This window comes from Solanum verrucosum, unplaced genomic scaffold (assembly GCF_900185275.1).
Source record: "Solanum verrucosum unplaced genomic scaffold, falcon-dt-bn FXZP01000056.1, whole genome shotgun sequence".
In the NCBI taxonomy this organism is placed as follows: Eukaryota; Viridiplantae; Streptophyta; class Magnoliopsida; order Solanales; family Solanaceae; genus Solanum; species Solanum verrucosum.
This window is the reverse complement of record NW_026020072.1, coordinates 324,908-346,598: the sequence shown is the minus strand read 5'-3', so window position 1 is coordinate 346,598 and position 21,691 is coordinate 324,908. Positions and strand designations below refer to the sequence as shown.

At 34.4% G+C, this 21,691-nt stretch overlaps 1 protein-coding gene and 1 pseudogene across 4 annotated transcripts in view; both read left to right on the top strand.

Moving 5' to 3' along the window:
* Positions 1 to 21,691, top strand: part of LOC125823898 (uncharacterized) — an 897,951-nt gene that overhangs the window by 648,664 nt on the left and 227,596 nt on the right. Inside the window, exon 1 of one of the 4 annotated variants that reach the window (XM_049503263.1) lies at positions 1,182 to 1,185. The exons of 2 other annotated variants lie outside the window; for them this stretch is intronic. The gene's annotated coding sequence lies outside the window, so the exon portion shown is untranslated. Of the gene's footprint in view, positions 1 to 1,181; positions 1,186 to 15,394; positions 15,399 to 21,691 lie in introns of those variants that run through there. One more of the 4 variants, XM_049503262.1, reaches the window with a different exon arrangement.
* Positions 3,621 to 21,691, top strand: part of LOC125823907 (uncharacterized) — a 30,907-nt pseudogene continuing 12,836 nt past the window's right edge.

Below are 21,691 nucleotides of genomic sequence, written 5' to 3'. Positions count from 1 at the left end.
GTACTTAAACTACACGGGTGTTTATATACCCCCTTAACATCTTTTAAGTGATTTTTTTCAACCCTCCCATCACCAGCCCAGTTGAAGGTTAAGTGTTGTTGAGTCACACACGTTTTCATTCGTCCATGTGTATATTAACAAAATTCCTAATTAATTGCTTAAATCTCCATGGTAATTGTTTTTTTTAAAAATATTGAGCCAAAAATTAAACCCATCAATGAATTTACTCCTCAATATATAAATTATAATTCAAATTTCAACTGCATTTTCAGTTTAGTTATACGATACCACCTTCCTCAAAAATTTAAAAAATTATTAATGAATTGGGCGAAATCTCCATAGTTAATCTTTTGCCAACAATATCTTCAATTTTTTTTTAATGGAAGTCAACTTCATTATGATAACGCTTTAAACTGATAGATCTAATAATCTTCTTTGATGTAAAAAATGGTGGGTGAATCAAACACCAATATTTTGTAAAAAAAAGAAAGAAACGATTAAAAATAGAAAAGAAAAGAAGAAGAAGAAGAAATGTGGAAGAAGTTATATTTGGAAGTAAATGTTTACTTGAACTAAATGAAAATAATAAAAAAGAGAAAGAGTTATGAGAAGAGAAAAAAAAAATGAAGAAGAAGATGCAGAAAAAGAACAAAAATGGGAAAAAAAATGAAGAAGAAGATGCAGAAAAAGATATATAGAGAGAGAAAAGTTAATTCAAAATAAAATATTTAAAAATTAGTAAAATAAGTTATTACGTATGTTATCCAATAAAAAAATGACATGTGTCAATTTTTTGGTGTTTTTTCCTTTCTCACACGCTTATGAAAAGTTGGTGATACAAATTTTGGCACGTCACTCTTTAAGGGGTAATTAAATTCAATTCAAATTAAATTAAGGGGATAAAGAAACACTTGTATAGTTAAAGTGCTAAAGTAAGTTGTGCGGACAAGTTCAGGGGGGATTTTATGTCTTTTCCCTAAATTTAACAGAAGAAAATAACTGTTTAGATATTTTATGTGCAAAAATGAAGACCTTATGTAAAAAGGACCTATTGTAAATATATTATTTGGTGGATGTCATGAATGGCTTCACCTTGTTAATGTAGCACTATGATGTTGGAAATAGATACACCCATTGATGGGATGACTAGTAACTTGCTTCATTCATGAAGTAAGTTACAACTCCACTAAATAACTCCCTATAGTAAAAGAAGAAGAGTTATGTATTCTTGAATGGAGTGGGATTTATAGGATAAGGGGTGATGTAACTCTTGAATGAATAAGAGTTACAAGTCTTAACCTTGTCCTATAAAAGGGAGGACTTGGGGTCATCCACAAACAACACAAGAAAAGAGTTCCTTAGATAAATAGTGTAGTTGTTGTGAAAAACAATACAAGACTACAAAGTGATCTTGTAAGAAATTGCTTAGGCAATTGGTGGTGATAACACTTGATCCTATAACAAGAAGATAAGTATATAAAATGGCTTCAAAGACTATTATTGCTTAATTGAATAAGGGTGAAAAATTAAATGGTGATAATTATGACATTTGGCACCGTAAGATTGAATACATTCTTGAAGAGCAAGAGGTTTTGGAGACCCTAAACCATGTGATGGTTGAGCCGGCGGGTAAAGACACCCAACAACATGAGAGAAATATTGAGACTTTTCAAGTCTGGAAGAAGAAAAATAGTATTGCTCGCATAACGTTGCTGGAGTAGTATGGTTGATGATCTTATGTGTGAGTTCGAATCTTATCCAACGGCCCAAGCCATGTGGATAGCACAGAAAGATAAGTTTGGTGGCACTTCTGCTACAAAACTTTGGAGGTTGACCATTAAGTTTGACACCTATAGACTGCGCCCTAATTCATCGATAAGGCAATATTTAAGAGATATGTCAAATATGATACGAGAACTAAAATCAGTTGGTCATAATCTTTCTGATGAACAAAAAGTGCAAGTTGTTATAAGATCTCTTCGTGCTAGTTGGGAATATATGAAAATTCATATGACCCATAATGGAAGCATCAAGTCTTTTGAAGACATTGAGCACCATCTTGTTCTTGAAGATGAGAGTCGTGAGGCTTCTAAAGCAACTGATCAAGCTTTTCTAGCTGAATCTGCTGGGACTTCTAATCCTAAGCAAAAGAACAAGAACAAGAAAGCATGGAAGAAAAAGGGGTTTGATAAGTCAAATCAGAAGGATAAATCTCAATTTAAGAAGATAGGAAAACGTGGTGCTAAGAAGATTGATATGGCCAAAGTGGAGTGTTATTCTTGTCACAAGATGGGTCATTTTGCGCGGGATTGCCCGGAGCAGAATAAGGTAACATCATGCACTAAAACTCCACATTTTGCTTATGTCTCTAGTACTACATTAATGGCAGATGCTAATACTTTGTGGACTGTTGACTCAGGAGCCACAGACCACATAGCTAGAGATAGAGGATCATTTCTTGAATACCGCCGACTGCCTTCCAGGAGCAGATGGCTTTATGTAGGAAACAATGCATCAATTGTAGTGAAAGGGATCGGAACATGCAAACTAGAGTTGCAAGGTGGATGAATCCTTCTCCTACGTGATGTATTATATGTTCCAGACATTCGACGAAATTTAGTTTCAGTTGTTTCTCTTCTTAAATTAAGTTTCAGTGTGAATTTTCACAATAATTCTGTTGACATTATTTATGGCACTGAATATTATGGTTCTGGTTACCTTTTTGATGGTTTTATTGTGTTGGACACAATTTGTGGTTTTAATTATATATCCAATAATCATGGTTATTTTTCTTTAAAAACAACTCCAATTTTTTATATAAATATTTGGCATGCTAGACTAGGACTTATAGGCCTTGAAAGAATGAATAGATTGGCAAACGAAGGATTGTTGGTGTCCTTAACTAAAATTGAAATGTCAATATGTGAACATTGTCTAGCAGGAAAAACGACTAGAAAACCATTTGGAAAGGGAACTAGAGCTAAGTTTCCATTGCAACTCATCCATTCAGATATATGTGGTCCTATGAGTGTGAGGGCGAGGCATGGAGCCTCATATTTCATCACATTTGTAGATGATTATACTCGTCATGGTAATGTTTATTTGATCTCCCATAAGTCAGAAGCATTGGAATGCTTTAGACAATTTATGAATTTGGTGGAGAATCAATTAAAGTTAAGAATAAAAGCTTTAAGAACTGATCGTGGGGATGAGTATCTATCAAATCAATTTAAGGAGCTATGTGATGAAAAAGGAATTGTAAGACAATTAACAATTCCATACACTCCTCAACAAAATGGAGTAGTTGAGCGAAGAAATACAACTTTGCTTGAGATGGTTAGGTCTATGATGGCGCAGGCTAACTTGCCAATTTCCTTTTGGAGAGACGCATTGATGTCTGCTGCTTTTGTGCTTAACCGTGTGCCCTCTAAATCCGTTGCTTCCACACCCTATGAATTATGGACGGGTAAAAAGCTTGACTTAAATATATTGCGACCTTGGGGTTTGCCGCATACATGATGATTCTTCTCATAAATATGGGAAGTTAGGCCCTAGGGGCAAGAAATGCATCTTCATTGGCTATTCAAAGCAATCAAAGGGTTATATCTTCATTGGAGAAAATGAAGATGGAAGTACAACAGAGCTTGAGTCACGAGATGCGACATTTTTTAGAGACTGAATTTCCTAGTAAAGGTGATATTGATAGAACTGTGTCATTTTATGAAGTTGTGGATCATCAAGAAAATCTTCAAGATCAAAAAAGTGAGGAACAAGAAATTGTACCTTCTCTTGCTGATCCAAGTGGGAGAATTACTCATTTAGAGAATATTCCACAAGAGACACATGTGCGGAAGAGTACACAAGGAACTATACCTCGACGTCGATTTCATATCGAAGGGGAAACATTAATAGTTACTTCGCAAGATGATGAAGAGCCTAATTCAGTTCAAAAGGCTTTTTCAGGCCCTACTAAGGATAAATGGATAAAAGCAATGAAAGAGGAAATGGAGTCCATGAGGACAAATCATGTTTGGGATTTGGTTGATCTTCCGCCAAGTCAAAAGACAATTGGGAATAAATGGGTTCTCAAAATTAAAAGAAAGGCGGATGGTGTAATTGAACGCTACAAAGATCGTTTGGTGGCTAAGGGGTACACACAACAAGAGGGCATTGATTATGAAAATACTTTTTGTCACGACCCAAAAATGCAGAAAATTCATAATTAACTCAAAAATACCCCCAATATCTTGTTGTCACGTGTACAAGCCTTAAAAGTATTACAATAGATTTGAAAGAAAACGTAAGTCTCAAATGATGTTGTCTCTAAAATAGAACAATATCATAAATATGAGTAAGAAGATCCACTGAGATGACAAACAACTACCTCACAAATCTCCAAGAAGCCTCGGAAAATAAGAGAATGGAAAATATCACAAAATCCAGGCTGGTAGCCTACAAAAAATTTGTAGAAGCAAGGGGTGAGTACCAAACCACACGGTACTCAGCAAGTACACCTCTAAACACAAGCTAAGGGAATAGAATACAGGTACTCTTTACACTCCAACCGAACCTCCACAACTACAACCTATATAAAACCAGCCCAACCTAACAGTTCACAGTTCACATAGCACCCAGCTCAACAACAATCACTTTAACAAATTACATATCCTCAACAACAAACTCAATATTCATTAATCACAACTTTCACAAAAAGGCACTCACAAATATCAATAGCACACAAGATCAAGTTCATCAAATAAAGGTAATCAAACATCAAGTACTTTCCAACCACTAATAAAACACATAATCATCAAGAATGAAGAATGCCATGGGATGCAATGCAATATGACACCATGAAATGATATGCCTCAAAATACCAATTACTCTCTCAACCGTATATACATGATACTCCTCGGAAATACATCGAGAGTTCATGACCCATGGGGGACTCGCGAGGTCCATATATTGACACGGACGATCTCCACGTGTCTGTGCAGACGATCTCAACGCACTATCATAAATCAAATAAATTTCGCACGAACGATCTCCACGTGCCCAAATTATAATCTTAACATCTCACCATCCCCAGCACGGACGATCTCCACGTGCCCAACTTATACTCAATCTCATGTCAATGCATGTGCACAATATGATTTCAATAAAATGGATGATGCATCTCAATCAAATATCAATATGATATGTAATCACCTCAACTATCACCAGTATACAGGTTCTATAAAGAACACAGTCGCACATAATAAATCAAGTCAATAATATATCAACTAATGCCCATATGCTTTGACATTCTCGAATTACAATCCGCATTCTATAGTAATAAACTTTCCCTTTATAACACTGGTACTCGTACCAATGCCCGTCACAAACAATTCTCAACACATCACACACAAACAATTAATCACACTGCCTTTTATTACCCCTTTTTCATCATTAGAATTAATCAGTGTGGACAAGTTAACCCATCACCAAGTCTCATTACCCCCAAACACATTATAAGGAAATACACGAATTCCATACACTTAACAAGGGTTTAGAAATCTACTTGCCTCAATCAATCAAGAATTCACTCCAGGACTTGAGTCTTCCCCTTCCGTTGAACTTCCAAATCAATGCAATCTATTCAAGTACATGACCCCAATAAGATTTCAAAACTAACAACACTCAGCACTATAATCAAGTTCCTGAACTTCAAGCCTAGGGTTAAGTCCCAATCTTTTTCCAATATCATGAAACTAGTGGTATTTATATAATATTATACCCTAAAACTTAATTGCCTATCTCAACATAGAAAAATTTGAAATATAATATGGTAATTATATAAAATCTGAAATCGAAACTACTTACGGAACAATACTTAACGTGAAACTAATAGCAGAATGTTGTTGGTGCCTTTATTTTATAATATAATATCCTCCAATCATTGTTCACAATTACTCTATGATTCTCCACTATAACTCGTCAACAGTAACCCATAATTAAATACTTACCCTCAATTTGAAAACAGACAATATTGCAGAAGATCAGTTTTCATACCAACGTATAATAATAATTTATTCTTAACAAACCATAGCAAATTTGTATGTTTTAAAATGAACAATTGGAACTTAATAATATAAAAAATTTATATATTGATTTCTTATGTAATTAACAAGCAAAAGTTTCCATCCACAAAATTGAGTATATCTGCACTCTCGTTCTTCTTTCAACGCACGCCGCATGTCAGTTTTCTTTCTGCTCCTTTTTATTTTCTTTTCTAAATTAATTATGTATTAAAAGTAATAATTCCTAATAACCTATTTTAATATTTCAAACTTGGTCCATTATTATTAACAATAAACAAATTACCCGCAAATTAGTTAACTATAGTTAAATGACCATTCAAAATTATCAAAAATGATCTTTTCGGGTCCGGGTCATTACATTATCCACCACTAAAAATAATGTTCGTCCTCGAACATAAGGCTGAAGAAAGTCAAATACTAGGTGTTGCCAAGGGCCAGAGTTATGATTTTCCAGAATCGATGTTCATCTCTACAAGTGAGCTCCTCCTTAAGATTATTCCATCAAGATCAACTACTAAGAACTGAACCTTCAAATCAACTTTGGAAGATCTATAAATCAAGAGTGATAATCAAGCCACAGACTAACCCATTAACTCAGTCTAAACTGAAATCCACTGGACCATAACACAATCATCATAACGAATCTTTTCTCACATAACCAAGATAACATTCTGTATCAATACCCACAACAACCAGAAGTGAACCTGAACCAACCACCACATACTCATATTGCACAAACCATCATAGATCTTATCAACATTTTCTTGTCACAACATAATCTTTCCACGAGCTTAAACTATAAAAATATGATCTTTAGACATCAGGTACCCATCAAGAGAGAATCAAACTTATCTAACCCAAAGAAGGAAATGGTCAAGTAACCACCTAGAGAGTGATACGTCTAAGCATACCAAATCCTTAACACTCTTAGACAATTGTAACTCTTCATAACTCTTACATACGTTCTGATAAGCAAGATTGTGTGTGTAGAACTACTTGCATACTTCAACTATCTCAAACAACACCAAATCTATCATAACTGAAATGACTAACTTTGTCCAAGGATGCCACCCTATCAGGTGGACAATCACAGGATCGGTACAACCGATCCACCACTAGGAATTAACCCATAGATGTGAAAACACGCATAGTATAAGCAGTGAATCATACTCCAAATAATGTCCAGTATGAAAAAGGTGGTGACATAAGAATATACGGAAGCAAGGTCGAATAACACAAGATACTCCTTCCATAGTGTCCATATAAATAAAATTCCATTCATCTAACATCATACCTCAATTTTTAGCCACCCACAGTCAACCAGTTTCATCCCCATCACAATATTACACCCCACATACTTCTCACAGTACTCCATTGAAGCTAACACTCTTAATACCAACAAACATCATAACTACATAATCCATTTAATTTACTTTTAAATTTTCACTAGTAGCAAAGTCTTCTTAGCAAACACATTGTAACCTAAAAAAATTCAAAATATGGCTCTCTCTTTCTTTGTAAGCATTTTGTGATAGATATGGATTCTGCCCAAGACTAATGGCACTAATTTCAAATATGATGGTACCTTTCCATCGAGATAAAACTATTAAATCACACTAGAAGTCAACTCCACACAACTTCCACATGCCATGCTTTAACTACCATTCCAAACCATCACATACCTCATGCCAACACTTAGAGAAATCTTTGGTCTCTCCAATTATTCTATATACTATGAGCAGATAATCTCTATTTACCATCATATATCTATGTAATGCATCACAACAGTCTGTGTAGTCCCATTTAAAAGAGTAGTTTCAATTTCCTAAAAATCCTCAATAACTATGTATAACTGTAGGTCCAACGCATCCATAAATCACATACCATAATTTAAACAATCTAGCCTGCCATAACCATGTAGAATCTTTCACACCTCATTGTTTGTCACCCAAATCCAAAACTCAATCTTCATTAAAGTCATTGATAAACTAAACAATTTGTACCGAATCAACCCACCTTGCATAATCATTTCTAAACTCAAAGGTGAAAATCCCTACAACCTTTCAACTTCGAACCAATAATCTATATGAGATGACTTATTCCTTCAGCTTTCTTAAATTCTTTTCATGTCGGAAATTTCAAATACCTTGAACTCTTCAATACACCAAAATTTTGTTCTCTTTGTTAACTCACTTATCAGTCTTATTCTTTGGCCAACAACCTATGACATTTTTACCTTTTCCTCTAAACCATAACATTATGTGAAACCCCCCTTAGGTATAACAATAAAAAAATAACAAAAGTTACTACTCATATTTTAAGTCCTTCCAAATGCTCCATACTCAATGTGATCAATCATTTCTTACCTTACCAATCCATACCTTGACAAAACACACTATCATAAACCTAAACTCACCATGAAAAAGTTGAATTTTAAATCCAACTGTGTAACCCAATCCCTTTATCTATCAACATTAGCTCATACCTTGAAGATTTTTATAAATTCCCGTATCTTAGCTTATCATTGATCGCCTCTCCATCGACCTTATCATATCTTTCGCTAAAAATCCTACCATACTCATTATCAAACTCAAAACCACAAAAGAATAAATCATCATACTCGAGCTAAACATCCGTACACCCTTTCTCAAGTTTTATCCAATAGTTTTTTAACTAATCTGATGATCCTGTGACACTATATATTACCATAACTAGAGCAAAATGGGTGAAATCACGTATCTCTGAACCCAATTCTCAACCCATCTGAAGATACCTCCTTAGCCCTTGCAATCAGAGAAAATGTTCTTACTCTCACCTCCTTTCGAAGGATACACTATATCCCACTAATTTATTATTATTTTTCATTATGATTCTAGCTCCTTTAAATTATATTCGAGCGGTGTTTCAACACCTCCTATAACTTTCCTTGCAATCAAGCTACTCACCAATTAGTATCCAACCACAACCTTAAATACTTGCAAGTTGTCATTACCATACAAAATTCGCTTAACCAACAATCTTTATTATATAGATGCATCTTTGTATAATCCATCATGAACTCCTATTATCGCTATACTTAGTAGCCATTGCCATCATCTAGAAGTCAACCTTGTCATCGACATGGCATCTTAAATCCAATTATACCAACCAAAATCAAAGGACTAACCCAGTTTTATACGCACTTTCTTACTAAAATTCTCAATTACGTTCACACAAGTGTACTCATTGAGACTTCTTTTACCTATAAGCTTGTCATCCTAATGTCGATCCACTTCCAAGGAGCTTACGGTGAAATCAACACTCATTTAAAATCCTCGAGATACACTTCACAACCTAAACACATTAATACCGTACCAAAAATCCACCACTAAAATCTTCCTTATAAATAATGTTTAACACATTCGTCCGTAGTAACAAGCTAGTTGGTTTTTAAAATGTGCATGCAACATCGAATCTCATTATACGAGTATGTGATACAACCGATAACTCTTTAAGTAGTTAGTATTCGTACTTGACAATGAACATATTCGTTTCCATGTACCACTAGTACCACATCACAAAAATTTATTAGATCCACCACTAGAACATATCATACCTATCGAGAAGATCATATCCAAATAGGTCACACATTTCTACCCATTGAATAAATGTAAAATATTATCAAATTCATTTCGTCTATATCCCAAGAGATTTGCATTCTTTCTTAGATCAGGTCGATAACAGAAGTAGCACGCTCTATAACTTTAATCAAGTAAGCATCGATATCGTTATAGCAGTCGTATCATGACCCTCTTAAATATACACTCAATCTATGAAATCGTAGTAGAGATTCTGACCTCGATTTATACAATATCATTCTCATCATAAACTAAACAACACATACCTATACAACTTTATTGACTGTAATATCCAAAGTCACATTGTTCATTACCTATCCATCCATTTAATCATTCCACTTTCAATTATCAAACTTATCAAGATATTGTCTATACCACACAAGTACTATTTCCTCTATTGGTGTAACCAACAAAAAAAAGAACCGTGTTCATAAAATCCCCCAAACTATTATTCAATATCATCATCAAATATCCTCAAAACGCATTATCGAGCAATCACCTAACTCAACACATTCAAATTACTAAACATTTCGAATCCGACTACACACCATTTTCATAAGTGTATAACTTTCACCTTAAAACTAGGTCTAACATTCAAGTCATACACGACACACCAACTACTCACATGAGGAACTATGCACGAGTCATCACTATAAGTGAAAGAGAATAAAATGAGGTGATTAGAATCAAAATGGACAAATAATGCACGATAGAGATTCAAGAAGTGAATTTTTTTTCTTAAAAGTCATTATAGTCTTTCGAAGATAAATACATACGTCTCCGTATCGATCCTCGAAACTCTACTTAGACTCGGCTTGTATACATGTGAGACCTATGAACCTGGGGCTCTGATACCATTTTGTCACGACCCAAAAATTGACGTGATGACACTCGTCTTATCCCACCAAGACAAGTCAGCCTAACACTCACCCATTACAATAAAATGCGGAAAATTCATAATTAACTCAAAAATACCCCCAAAATCTTGTTGTCACGTGTACAAGCCTTTAAAGTATTACAATAGATTTGAAAGAAAACGTAAGTCTCAAATGATGTTGTCTCTAAAATAGAACAATATCATAAATAGGAGTAAGAAGATCCGCTGAGATGACAAACAACTACCTCACAAATCTCCAAGAAGCCTCAGAAAATAAGAGAATCGAAAGTATCACAAAATTCAGGCTCGTAACCTACAAAAAATTTGTAGAAGCAAGGGGTGAGTACCAAACCACACGGTACTCAGCAAGTACACCTCTAAACACAAGCTAAGGGAATAGAATACGGGTACTCTTTACACTCCAACCGAACCTCCACAACTACAACCTACATAAAACCAGCTCAACCTAACAGTTCACAGTTCACAGTTCACATAGCACCTAGCTCAACAAAAATCACTTTAACAAATTACATAACCTCAACAACAAACTCAATATTCATTAATCACAACTTTCACAAAAAGGCACTCACAAATATCAATAACACACAAGATCAAGTTCATCAAATAGAGGTTATCAAACATCAAGTACTTTCCAACCACCAATAAAATACATAATCATCAAGAATGAAGGATGTCATGGGATGCAATGCAATATGACACCATGAAATGATATGCCTCAGAATACCAATTACTCTTTCAACCGTATATACATGATACTCCTCGGAAATACATCGAGAGTTCATGACCCATGGGGGACTCGCGAGGTCCATATACTGACACAGATGATCTCCACGTGTCTGTGCGGACGATCTCAATGCACTATCATAAATCAAATAAATTTCGCACAGACGATCTCCACGTGCCCAAATTATAATCTTAACATCTCACCATCCCCAGCACGGATGATCTCCACGTGCCCAACTTATACTCAATCTCATGTCAATGCATGTGCACAATATGATTTCAATAAAATGGATGATGCATCTCAATCAAATATCAATATGATATGTAATCACCTTAGCTATCACCGGTATACGGGTTCAATAAAGAACACAATCGCACATAATAAATCAAGTCAATAATATATCAACTAATGCCCATATGCTTTGACATTCTCGAATTACAATCCACATTCTATAGTAATAAACTTTCCCTTTATAACACTGGTACTCGTACCAATGCCCGTCACAAACAATTCTCAACACATCACACACAAACAATTAATCACATTGCCTTTTATTACCCCTTTTTCATCATTAGAATTAATCAGTGTGGACAAGTTAACCCATCACCAAGTCTCATTACCCCCAAACACATATTATAAGGAAATACACAAATTCCATACACTTAACAAGGGTTTAGAAATCTACTTGCCTCAATCAATCAAGAATTCACTCCGGGATTTGAGTCTTCCCCTTCCGTTGAACTTCCAAATCAATGCAATCTATTCAAGTACATGAGCCCACTAAGATTTCAAAACTAACAACACTCAACACTATAATCAAGTTCCTGAACTTCAAGCGTAGGGAAAGTCCCAATCTTTTTCCAATATCATGAAACTAATGGTATTTATATAATATTACACCCCAACACTTAATTACCTATCTCAACATAGAAAAATTTGAAATATAATATGGTAATTATATAAAATCTGAAATCGAAACCACTTACGGAACAATACTTAATGTGAAACTAATAGCAGAATGTTGTTGGTGCCTTTATTTTATAATATAATATCCTCCAATCATTGTTCATAATTACTCTATGATTCTCCACTATAACTCGTCAACAGTAACCCATAATTAAATACTTACCCTCAATTTGAAAACAGACAATATTGCAGAAGATCAGTTTTCATACCAACGTATAATAATAATTTATTCTTAACAAACCATAGCAAATTTGTATGTTTTAAAATGAACAATTGGAACTTAATAATATAAAAAATTATATATTGATTTCTTATGTAATTAACAAGCAAAAGTTTCCATCCACAGAATTGAGTATACCTGCACTCTCGTTCTTCGTTCAACGCACGCCGCATGTCAGTTTTCTTTCTGCTCCTTTTTATTTTCTTTTATAAATTAATCATGTATTAAAAGTAATAATTCCTAATAACCTATTTTAATATTTCAAACTTGGTCCATTATTATTAACAGTAAACAAATTACCCGCAAATTAATTAACTATAGTTAAATGACCATTCAAAATTATCAAAAATAATCTTTTCGGGTCCGGGTCATTACATTTTCTCTCCCGTTGTGAGATTTAGCTCTATTAGACTGATTCTAGCTATAGTTGCAAGTATGAACTTGGAGTTCCATCAAATGAATGTAAAGACCGCATTTCTCAATGGAGAACTAGATGAAGAAATTTATATGGAGCAACCATTAGGTTTTATCCAAAATGGTCAAGAGTGCAAAGTTTGCAAGCTCAAAAAGTCTATTTTTGGACTTAAACAATCATCTAGACAATGGTACTTAAGACTTCATCGCACTATTACGTCTTACGACTTTAATATGATCGATGAAGACCATTGTGTGTATATGAAGCGGTCTGAAACTGATTTTGTGATATTGTTCCTTTATGTGGATGACATACTATTAGCTGGAAATAGTCTTACTTTTGTAAAGGCTATAAAGAGTTGGTTGTCCCTAAATTTTGAATTGAAGGACATGGGAGAAGCAAAATTCATCCTTGGAGTTAAAATTCATAGAGATCTCTCTAAGAATTTAATAACTTTATCACAAGAATCATACATTGAAAGAATTCTTGAACGATTCAGGATGAGAGACTGTAAATCAACAGACACCCCTGTAGCTAAAGGTGAAAATTTAAGCCTTGAAACATGTCCCAAAACTCAAAGTGAAAAGACGCCATGAAGAGGGTCCCATAATCAAGTGCAATTGGGAGTTTAATGTATGCAATGTTGTGTACACATCCCGATATTGTTATGCAGTGGGTCTTGTTAGTCGTTATCAATCCAATCCAGGACAAACACATTGGAAAGCTGTTAAGAGAATCTTGAGATACTTAAGGGGCACTGTTGATTACAAATTATGTTATCAAGGAAGTGACTTACAGTTGGTGGGATACTCTGATGCTGATTGGGGTGGATACTTGGATGAAAGAAAGTCCACTTTTGGTTATGTTTTTTTGCTTAACAATGGTACCATTTCATGGAGTAGCAAGAAACAAACATGTATAGCTTTATCAACTATGGAAATAGAGTTCATTGCATGCTCTACAACAGTACAAGAAGGTGTATGGCTAAAAAGGTTCATGGAACACTTAGGGATCATAGGCAAGCCAATGGATGCAGTGCAAATTTTTTATGATATCCAAGCAGCAATGGCATATACTAAAGACCCTAAGTATCATAGTAAGACTAAGCACATAGATACAAAGTATAATTTTGTTAGAGACATCATAGCATGTAAGGAAATCGCTTTACATTACATTTCTACACACAAAATGGTAGCGGATCCCTTAACAAAGCCAATACCTAGGGATGTCTTTGTTAAACATGTGAAATCTCTAGGCTTGCGTGGGGTGTAAAATGATATATTTCCTTATTTGAACATCTGGATCATAATGTATGGATATCTTTTTGATGTTTTTTTATGGTTATCTCATACATTATTATTGATTAGCACATTCACAATTCACAATATTAGAGTATGTCGTACAAGTTGATAAGGTTGGCCTCCTCACATGAGCACCTGCCTTGGGCGCTTATGGAAAGCGAGCCAAGATGAGACATATGTGTTTCTTAACGCTAAAAAAGGTTAGCTAATATATGTGGCACCTTCGATTAAGAACATATTATTTAAAGTCGCCCTAGTAAAAGACTAGGATGAGATCCAAGAGAAATGTAAAAAAGGAACGAAATTATGGATTCCCACTACCCATAATACTTGTAGCCAGATGTGAGATCTCCTTTAAAAGTACAATAGAGTGGTAGAACTCAGGTCAAGTAAATGATTTACTTGGACCAAGATTTGTATAGTGTGAAGATATGAAAATTGACATACACTCTGATGGAATCACAGGCACACTGTAACATGCATTTCATACTACATGTGCTTCATTACCGCAAATTGAAAGGTAAGTGAATACACCCTACTTCACTTTTATGTGAGACCTTGAAAAGTTTTTTATTTTCACTAGTGCCCTTATGACTTTGACAATATCATGAGGTGATGGGTTAGTGTATGCTACTTTAGTATGAATCTAAAGGTTATGAAAATACGACCTGAAGGAGTAATGCTAGGAAAGCAATTAATCCTGATCTTAATGATATGTGGGCGAAAGGAAGATCATGTCAAATATATACACATTATGCTTGTGTTTGAGACCAGTCCATTATGAAACCTATTTTAGTTAGCATCATAAGTGTGGACACAAGGCATATGAAAATTGAAAATGGAAAGAGGGTTAAAAGAAGCCATATGTGTATATAGACATATCTGGGGGATCTAAGGCACTTTATATGACATGATAATATATCATAAATGATCATAAAAGGGTGGTAGTATCTTATGTTGATCTAGAAAAAAGATTTCTAGTGTAAGAGCTCCCAAACTTAGTGTCTGAGCGATCACGACAATACACTTGGTATAAATGTCTAAAGGAATTTACTTTTCAAATTAAAGCCCTATGTGTTTCATCCCATCATGTGTGAGTGGGAGATGTTCGAAATAGATACACCCATTGATGGGTTGACTAGTAACTTGCTTCATTCATGAAGTAAGTTACAACTCCACTAAGTAACTCCCTACAGTAAAAGAAGAAGAGTTATGTATTCTTGAATGTAGTGGGAGTTATAGGATAAGAGGTGATGTAATCTTGAATGAATAAGAGTTATAAGTCTTAACCTTGTCCTATAAAAGGGAGGACTTGGGGTCATCCACAAACAACACAAATAACACAAGAAAAGAGTTCCTTAAATAAAGAGTGTAATTGTTGTGAAAAACAATACAAGACTCCATAGTGATCTTGTAAGAAACAACTTAGGCAATTGGTGGTGATAGCACTTGATCCTATAAAAGAAGGTATGTATAATTTTGCATAAATCTCCGAATCCTTCACTACTCCAAGTAATGATGCCTATAAAAGGACATTGATAGTACATAATGGAAAAATACACACAACATGAAGGTTTTGAAAGTTTATTGATGAATATTATGAATATCTCTTTGGCTTATCTCCCTTCATGCCAAATCCAAAACACCATCCAAGAATGCCCTTTATAAACCCATCAACCCTTTTACCACTTTAACAACATGAACGGTTTTAAATCTGAATCAAAAGAAAACAAAATGTTTTCCTCAAAACTTTCAGAATTTTATTGTAATTCTGCAAAATCCAAATGAAAAATTAGTTATCAATTGCATAAAGCCTTTATCCTATTTATGTTACTAATGGTGAGGTTGTTGACTACTTAAAGTTGTCAACATTTTATGATTTGTTAAGATTTGTCAAGTGTAATTGATTAGCTTTTACTTATTGATTATATTTATGTTTAATCGAAGTTTAATTCAATTATGCATATCATTATAAAGTGATAATAACTTAAAGGTCGTGGTTGAGTTTCACAGTACCATGGCCTATTATGCCATTGATTGAAGTTATGAGGATAGATTCAAGGCCTATCATACTAAAAGGAATAATACAGAATAAAACATTGGATTTAAATTCTGATGCACTATGATAATATAATGTTGGGTTTAAGTCACACCAAATTATGGCCTAATACGCCTTCTTATGGATAAGACGTTAGATTCAAGTCCTAACACACAATATTAATGATATAATGATGACTAAGAAAAAAAATACTTATCTGATGAAAAAGAAAAAGACACATGGTTGTTGTGCGATCTAATAATTTGATAAGTTAAAAAATCCCCCATCAAAGAAAAAGAAGATAAAGTGGTGATTAGTCAATTTCTTGAAGAGAATATGACTTGTGATATACATCGTGAATGCTAGACCATTCTTAAAAGTGAATGTGTCAACAAATGATGAAAATTATGAATAACAACACACTCATGTATGATTGAAAAAATAATTCACAACTCACCCCTACGGGAGGTTTGAGAGAAATAAGGAAATTTTATTTTGATATAAATGGTCATTGATAAAGTATTTTTAGTACATCACAAATATTGTGGTATGTTTAATTATAAACTACCAAAGTGACAAAAGAAAGAAATAATTCTTGTCTGTAAGATTGTGGGCATGACCAAAAATAAAAATTATTGATTGTAAAAATTTATCATTGATTATGTATCTTGTACGTCAAAAATAAAATAAATCAGATGTCGAAAAAAAAAGAGAGGAGGAGGAGATATTAATGACAAAAATCAAGAAACAAGTTTTGCTTGTAATGATTTTGACCATGACAATGATGATATAAATTTCTCCTTGAAGGAGATGTTCACCACACAAATAATGTTATAAATATGTCGTAATATCCAATGTAAATTGTGAGCTTAGGTGAACCAACACATTACTACCGAAAAGAATTAAAATTGCTCACAATATTGGAATTGTAGTAAATCTCGAAAGGAACATTTTAAGTTTAAAATAAAAAGAGTCAAAAAAATTATATTGAGACTATTTAATACGAAAAGATTTAAGATCTTCATACTACTATAACAAAAGTGGATTTTTATTGTTTGTGGTACATAAATATCATGAGCATGATGATGGAATCACATGCAAAAGTAAACTAGAAGTTTACTGAAATAAATATCAGTTGGCATGGCCGGTTGACCATCTTGATTCAAATATGATACGAAAATAATTGAGAATTCATGTGGTTATATGTATTGAAGAAATAATAAATTCTTCAAAAAATTATCTTGTATTGTTTGTTCTCATAATAAAATTATCATTGTACCAACTAAGGTTGAGATTGTATTTCCTGAATTATTAAAATATATGAAAAGGTGAATATGAGCTCATTCACCTGCCATGGAGACTGTTTATTGTATGATTTTAATAGATATATCTATGTTATGATCACATGTGCTTTGATATCAACTTGCAATTCTTTTTTGCAAAGGTTATTTGCTCGAATTGTTAAATGAAGAGCATATTTCAAGTTATAAAATTATATTGATGATGTTGGTTTATATCCAAGTGATTTAAGCAAAAAATATATGTCTCCAGTTATAACTAAACCATTAAATATGAGAACAAGACTCTCAAAAGAAATTTGTTATGAGATGTGTTTTAAAAATGTAGCAACACTTGTACATACCAAGCCAACAAAGTTCCTCTACCACAATTGGTTAAGGTCAGGAACTAAATAATTCTCATCTAGAAATTTAAATGTGTGGTAAATTATTCAATTGTTCTACCATTATGAAATGCACAAAGACGAGTCCCAAATAAAGTTGGGTGAAATTAGATTTTCTAACAATAGGGGGAGAGATGATAAGCAACTCAAAAATAAGTTGTAATAAATTATCATTAGTATGATCCTCGTTGAAAAGATAATTTAAGTCAATTGTTAGACACATTTGCTGATTCAATGTTATAATCTAGTTATAAATGTTCTAATGAAAAATCCTTGAGGGACATAATTTATGGCACGTGATCTTAGGCGTATTTATACGCCAAAGTTGTCCATATTTTCCCATGATGTGATTGAATTAAAGAATAATATTGTGTAACGACCGGGTTCCGTCGTTATAGACGGGAGAATATTTGGGGCCGAAAAACTTTTTCGTAGTATTTGTATTTTCCCAACCTAGTCCAGATTTGGATGAAATTGGAGTCTTTAAGGTGTAGGGAAATCTGGTAACGATCGGGGGGTTTATTTCTAATTCTGGTTACATGAGTGGTTAGATAACTCGTTAAGGAATCCGCACGACTTTACAAAATTGAATTCGGGCGAGTAGAACTCCCAGATTCGATCTTAGCGTGAATGGTATTTTCTGAGCGTCGTAGGTTAGAAGTGTGTTGTGAAATGGGGATTTTGGAATTATTAAAATAGCTCACTGTTTCGTGCAAGCCGCTTTGGCGTTGGATTTTTTTGCTCTGCCGGGGAAGCTGTAGCGTGGTGAGGGCCGCTGTGGCGGGCCAGACGCGACTTAAAGTCGTAAATAAACCCCTAAACGACCTCATTCTGCACTTTTCAATTTTTAGAGCTAAGGAACGAACCCCAGACATACATTTTTCCACCATTCTTGAGGCTAAAGGTAAGCTTTTCACTCCCCGAATCCATTTTTCAATCCGTAGAACGTAATAGAATGGGTAATTATCAATGGGGGAGGGTTTTGATCTAGATTCTATGGTGGAAAAAGTCTCAGTTTGGGTACTTGAGATCATGAGTATGATCTAGGGTTCATAGAATTGTTAGCGATTCGGGTAATTAGTAATTGTTTATTGATTCCCGTGTTATTATATTATTTGTAGACCAAGAACAACTGGAACGAATCCGCAAGGGGAAGGATCAAGTTTCTTAGAGTTTCAAGCTTGTTTTGATGTAGGTGATGGTAGTGATTCTATGATTGTGTGATATATGTTTGTTCTTGCTTCATTATGATACTTGCATGTATATGAATGTTGCATTATTGATCACACTTGTTGTAAATGAGATAGATGAATGATGGTTACCATGAAATCATGACTTAATTGTATGATGTTGAGGATATACTTGTGATTGTGATTGTGGTGTGTTGAATGGATCGGATGCCATGTTCCGACGTAACTAACTTGGATCGGTTGCTACGTTCCGGCATAATTATGGGATCGGTTGCCATGTTCCGGCATAATCATTGGATCGGGTATCGCGTTCCGGTATGCTAACAGTTTGGGTTTGGGTTTCATGAGAGAACCAATGACTTGTCATAATTGTGTATTTTGAGACATGTGAAGTTGTTCGTTGTTCGTAAATGTTGATGATATTATATATGTTCGATATATGCATGTGATTATATTGTTGTTTGACTTATGTATGTTGCACTTAGTGGGATAGCCGTGTGATCATACCAGTACATTGTGGTTGTATACTGATACTGCACTTGCTCTTATTTTTGTTGAGTATAGGGCATCTTCAAGCGGCTACTGACAGACCTCGCTTAGGAGATCAGTGATTGTTCGAATTCAAGGGTGAGCCAATTCTTCCAGGCTGCTATGGATTCTCTTTCGTCTATGTCCACCAGTTCCGGACTTAGACTATGTTCTAGTTAGTTGATTAGTACATTAGTTGGGGTTGTATCCCTTCTTGTTTGGACTTGGTTCATTGTTAAATGTTTTGGTACATTGATTTTCAGGTTCTAGGCATCACTTCCGCAATGTTAGTTTATTATTGTTAGACTTTTGTTAGAGTTTATGGAAACTCTATTTCTTTCCTTAGTATTTTCTGCTTTCGTATACTTAAATGCCTTAGTTTTGGTTTATTTGCTTGGGTTAGGTTGTAGTAGTGGTTCTCCCATCGAAGGGTTAGTGTGGGTGCCAATCACGACGGTCTGGGTTGTGACATCTTGAGTCTATTAGCTTGATTTTGTGTAACTTGCGATGATTGTGCACTAATGTCACGCTCTGAGCCTACACCCTGGGCTGGGCTGGCACTCGAGAACCATTGCTAGCTCCAAGCGAACCCTTGGCCTGGCTTAACTTATAGAGGAAGACTTAAAGCATTAATACAAGGATTCAATGCATCTTTACTCAACTGTTTAAAAGATAACTTAGAACGTTTAAAAATAAAACATTCAACTTAGCCAACATGGCAACTCAAGTCTTAACATAAGCAATAACAATGTAAAGACAAATGAACTACTAACTGTCTATGAAGCCTCTAAGCTAGGTGGGATGTCGGGACAAGACCCCCGATCATCCTAACGACTGAAAACTACTAAAGCAATATAAATAGGGGTCCTCCGAAAATCAAGAAGGCTCACCACAAGACTCTGAATGCTCAATGAAACACTGGATGCTGATCCTGGTTACCTGTATCTGCATCATAATAAGATGCAGACCAACTGACATTAGCACATTGAATGCACAAGCATGCGAGGGGAATGGTAAAACAAAACATAAGCTTGAAAGGAACTGAAAGAACATACCTGGGCTCAACTCAACTCAACTTAACTCATTTCAATATAAAGCAATAATATGAATGCAATATAAAGAAAAACTTTTAAAACATGGATAATAACTCTATGTATTTAGAAATACAATATTAACTTAGTTTGTATGCAAAAATACAATATAAACTCTGTGTGTGTATAAGAATACAAATAACTCTGTGTATATAAGAATACAAAATATAACTATGGGAATTTTTCTAACCGACAACCATCACTTAAGAGTTATGTGATGATACATCGTTTTGCCTCACGCTGCTAGGGTCGTTCTATACCTTGCCAAGGGCATAGAACCTAACTACTAAGTGTATCCACTAGTCTATGCTAAAAATTACTAAGGAATCATCTAAAAAGTATGACCCTTTTCAACCTATGATGGCTACATGGTTTATGAGAGCTGGGAGTTGTCTGAAATCTCCCCCATATCGGTGTTCAATACTACTCCCAAAATATACTAGCTCATATGTTTAAAACATAACTCTGCGGTTTGAGATAATTACTCAAAACTATCCCAAAGGCTCTCTTGGAAATCAGTGTTTCCTCTCTTGCTTGATTATGAAAGCATTTGCTCTTTACTGAAAACTAGCTCAAAAGGCTCTTTTGGAAATCTCAGTTTCCTTTCTTGTTTAAATGTGAAAACATTTTATTCCTTATGAATACATAGTCCCGATATACTCTTTTGAAGAAATTAACTTCAATCTTTACTCTTACTCATCTCAAAACTCAAAACTCAGGTCTTAAAACAAAGTTAAAATATTTGTTTTGGAAGACTCTATGAACTTCTCTTGACTTGACTCTTAACTTTTCTTGAATTTGAATTTATGGATTCAAGGATTGTGATTTGTGATAGGAAAGATCTCATGATATTTATGAGTGTTTTTAGATAGTTAAACATGAGAAACGATCAAGAAATCACTGCATGGAAGCAAGTTCGCGATGGAGATACATTTAATTATT